Source organism: Salvia splendens, chromosome 11, assembly GCF_004379255.2.
Source record: "Salvia splendens isolate huo1 chromosome 11, SspV2, whole genome shotgun sequence".
Classification (NCBI taxonomy): domain Eukaryota; kingdom Viridiplantae; phylum Streptophyta; class Magnoliopsida; order Lamiales; family Lamiaceae; genus Salvia; species Salvia splendens.
Genome location: NC_056042.1, coordinates 15,638,078 through 15,642,660, shown reverse-complemented (window position 1 = coordinate 15,642,660; position 4,583 = coordinate 15,638,078). Strand labels below are relative to the sequence as shown.

The 4,583-nt window shown below is 38.2% G+C and overlaps 2 long non-coding RNA genes across 2 annotated transcripts; one reads left to right on the top strand and one right to left on the bottom strand.

Moving 5' to 3' along the window:
- Positions 1 to 2,411: 2,411 nt before the first annotated feature.
- On the bottom strand, positions 2,412 to 4,120 carry LOC121755265. Its single transcript, XR_006040682.1, has 2 exons — positions 3,093 to 4,120; positions 2,412 to 2,962 (listed from the first exon to the last, which is right to left on the bottom strand). It is a non-coding gene; the product is annotated as an uncharacterized LOC121755265 (long non-coding RNA).
- On the top strand, positions 2,677 to 4,291 carry LOC121756538. Its single transcript, XR_006040958.1, has 4 exons — positions 2,677 to 2,818; positions 2,897 to 2,968; positions 3,041 to 3,111; positions 4,232 to 4,291. It is a non-coding gene; the product is annotated as an uncharacterized LOC121756538 (long non-coding RNA).
- The last annotated feature ends 292 nt before the right edge of the window (positions 4,292 to 4,583 follow it).

The following is a 4,583-nucleotide window of genomic DNA, read 5'->3' as shown; positions in this document are numbered from 1 at the left end:
AATAGTACTTTATTCCAATTCCCCCATGACGATTTATTCCACATAATCAAACTCAATCACGTAGCAAATAAATTTAAAACTCATAAATGAAATTTCCAAAAGACATATATTAAATAAAGGTCACAAGATGTTACACCCTATTCACTACTCACACACTCGACACACCAACTTTTCTGTGGGATTGACCCCGAACTTGCCGCTTTACTGTTAAAGTTATGCAAAATTGGCAAGGAAGAAAGAGCGAGAGCAAGACTGCAGTGATTAAGTGGCAACGACAATTTGCTAACTGATCCGACCGGTTCGGTTATCATTCCATATAACTTGATCCGCATTCTAATCGCGTTTTCGCCTCTTTCCAAGTCTCGCCACTCATCTATGTGGATGGTATTGCGCATGTTCTTAAACACAATCTTGTTTAAGATTCTGTCTAGTTCTATGGCTTGTAGAGTGAATGTCAAGCGTAGAAGCTTATTCGGGGTTGTTAAGTCGTATTGCTGAAGTATGTGACCTAATTAGCTCAACATTCACCCATCTCCAAACTGTGGTTTTACCACATCCTAATGCAATAGCTAAAATTCTAATATTGCATCTTTGAGAGAAATGCAAACCTTGCAGAACAGTCATATCTAGCTGAATAAATTTTCGGTGGTATCTAGACTTTTTTAGAATTTACTAACCTTATGGATTTGCCTTTTTGTTGTTGTTGTTGTTGTTTTGCAGCATTCCAATATCTTGTGGTAGTCTGTCTCGACAAGCCGAATTTCTGTTGAGCTTCTTTGAGAGTGTTACGAGGAGGTTTCCCATTAACGCACTTTTGGAGGATGAATTGAACTATCAAGTTTTTCTTCTCTGGTGAATATTTAATATGTTTTCCCATATTTTGAATGCTGGACTGGAGTTGAAGAAATGGGAGTATGAATCGATATTTATAGACTTAGTTAATGCATTTTGTATTGGCGGCAGATGTATCTTTTGGCAGAATTTCATTTGCCGCCACTTTAAATTTTTAGCGGCAGACATCACTTTAAATTTCTAGCGGTAGATGGTAATGCAACTAAACAAGAGTTCTCCATTGTATTTATTGCAATTAATTTTAGTTGAATACAATGTGTTCAATTTTATAGATTGTCCATTAAACTTATTGCATTTAATTTTAGTTACACTTTTCGGATTTTTTTTTAATTTTGTTGTGCAAAATCAGATTGTAATTATTCCTTTATTACATAGAATTTACCATAATATATAAAAAGAACATGAATTAGATTGCATTAATAATTTAATTAAGTCCTAAAGAAATCACGTTAAATAAATGATAATTAATTGGAATCAAATTATTACAATAAAAGAAAAAGAAAAAGAAAAAGAAAAACATCACATCACTTTATCTACTTTATTACCAATCCCACTTAACCAATAACACTCATTTCTTAATCTCCGTGCCGAAAACTTATGCCATATTACAAGGGGACGGAGTGAGTATATTAAAGTAGCACACACATTCCACTAACTTTTTTCACTCATTTTTCACTACATTTATTAAAACTCGTGTTAAGTTAAACGATGTTAATTAGTGGGGAACGGAGGGAGTAAGTTATACAGACAAACATATATGTAGTATTATATTTGGAAAATTTGGACCTCTCAAACAATCATATAGGAGGGGATATTCCTAGCTGGATTCGGGAGATAGAAATATCATTCTTGAATCTCTCTCTTAATCATCTGACATATTTCCAAAACCCTTACGTTATACCTAATACTCCCTCCGTCCCACTCAAGATGACCACATTCTTAAGTGGCACGGGATTTTAGGAAGTGTTGATAGGTGGAATAAGGTAAAGAGGAAAAATGTAGTTGAATATTTTAATGAATAGAGAAAGAGAGGAGGTTATTTCCAAAATTAGAAAGTGGCGGTCTTGATTGGAACAAACAAAAAAGAAAAGGTGACCATCTTGAATGGGACGGGGGAGTACTATTAAAACACTTAACTTGCACTCTAACCTGTTGAGCTGTGAGTTTCCCTTGCTTTCAAAATCAAAACGGTCTATTTTCTTTTCCCAACCGGAGTAATTCCAACCTCCCTCAGCAGTATATCTCAACTTGCGGTTCACGACTGGTGTTTCAATAACTTAAATGGTAGCATACCTCGCTGCCTATTGGAAGAAAATAATGAACTTACAGTTCTCAATATTAGGTGTAACGCCCCGTTTTTCTAAACTTAATTTGTGAACCTAAATTACTTGTTTTAATGGTATTAACTCTGCGAAGTCCGTGAATTGATTGTTGGTAATTAATTGTTGTTAATTGGGGATTTGTGAAATAAACGATTATGCGAATTTAGATAATTCATGTCCGTGAGGAATAATTATTGGATTCAATTCCGTGTTGGATTCGATAAATTAAATAAATAATTAAATAAAGGTCCAGTCCGTGATAAATAAATGGACTGCACAATTTAAAATAAAATACAACGGGCTGTGAATTAATCTAAACCAACTAAAATAAAATATCTTTAATTCAAGATTTAATTAAAGATTTTACGTAGATTTTCCTGCTCCGTGATGGAATTTTTCCTCCCCCGTAACCTATAAATAAAATACCAGATAAATTCAAGTAAATCAGAAAGAGAAAAAAAAAAAAGAAAGAAACCGAAACTCCCACTCCCCAACACACGATGCTGCAACCGTCTCTCTCTCTCATGAATCTCTCCAATCTCTCCACCAAATCTACTACTCCTCTATAATACAGATTTCACTCTTCGTTTCTTTCTTCCCATCCCTGCAGCAAAACAGAACTTCTCTTCAAATTCCTACTCAAGGTATTCTTGCGAACTCTATCACTGTACACGTTTTTACTTCTAAATCAAATCGCCAAACGCATTGAACTTCTTGAACAGGACCGAGAAAGAGAATCAAGCCACACACTCTTTTCCATCCACTGCTAGTCTCCATTACCAATCTGACTAGAGGTAATTTCAGAGAAAATCCATCATCCTCTTCCAAAATAAATCCTTTTTGACATATGAACATATTTCTGGCAGAAACCAAGAGAAAGGAAGATAGAAGTCACAATCTCTATTATTTACAGCTTACCCGTCTCAGATTAGTGAAGGTATACACCCCCTCCAACCAATCTCGATTTGAAACTGCTGCATCTTTACGTCAAACGCTATCATCGATAAATCTGTGAATTTACCTCTTAAACGATTAATCAAAGAAAACTGGAAAAAATAATAAAAGGAGCGAACTTTAATGAACTGGAATCGAATCTGAGAAACTTAACTCGCGGGGAGAATCGAGTGAGTGTTGGGGGCGTCGGGTCTGATTCGGGGTGAATCGGAGCAACGGATGGCGGAAATTACCGACGCACGCGTCGCTGACAGCAGCGGCGTCGCTCTCCCGACGGCTCCAGCGGAGTTGGATGTGCGATGACTGAACGCCGGGAGCGACGACCGCAGTGGCTGGCGGCTGGACGGCGATACAGCAGCGGCGGACTCCGGCGACGAGCGGCAGCGGCGCGAAACAGCAGCGACGGCGTCGGGTGCAGCGGTTGGAGATGGCTCAGAGCGAACGGCGTGCCGAGAGCAGCGGCCGACGGCGGAGGCGGTCAAGGCGGCGATCTGCTGCGATTTCCGTCGAGAAAGAAGAAGGGGGTAGAGAGAGAGAGAGGGTGTTACGTGAGTGAAGGAAGGAGTTTGGATTCTTGGGCTTTTGTTTTCTTTAAGTTTGGGCCTCATTAATTAGAAGTGGGTAGAATGTTTAATTGTTGGGCTTAAAATTGTAATTGAAGATAAAGTGGAGGAAATAATTAAATCTTGGACTTTTAATTAAATGGTTTGGGCCTTCTTTAGTGGGGGTATTGATTAATTAAATTAAAGACATAAGGTGGGAACGAATTAAGTTTTGGGCCGATAAATTACTTATGGGGAATTATTTAACTAATTTCCGGATAATGTGGAAGTTTAATAATTTTTATCCTATGTTCGAAATAAATAGTTTTACGAGCTTAAATAAATATTGGGATTAATATCTGCATTTTGAAGAAAATTACGAGGAGCAATCGGAGCGATTATTGACGTAAGCGGCCGACCGGCGTTGCACGCGACGCCTTGGGCGGCCGCCGAATAAACGAAAAATCGAGAAAACGAGATAAAAGATTTAAACTAGGGTGCATGCATTTTATTTACTTAATTTGAAAGTGTGTTGATTTATGTGTTATTTTAAATCTAAAGGTGATATCTCGCAAGGGAATCGTGATCGCAAAGGAAAGAAAATAGTTTTGGAATAAGCACTCGAGGTGGGCTTCTTTTCTACCCTGCCCTACGTGTGGGTTTTTATTTTACTAAACTCTTTTACGTATGACCGTGGAGAGATAAGGGTGGTTTAAAATGTTTTTATCATGCCGTGATTTGTGTTTTACGTGCCTATCTGGTATGGCTATGTGCCGTTGTTATATAAATCGAATTCGGGTCCACGTGGGGCCGCAAACCCTACCTGGACTAGTGTACACCTATGGTAGATCGTGTGCTAGCTACGGGCTGGCCGGTCTAGTGGCTTGGTTTGTGGCCACATTCCAAGTCATGT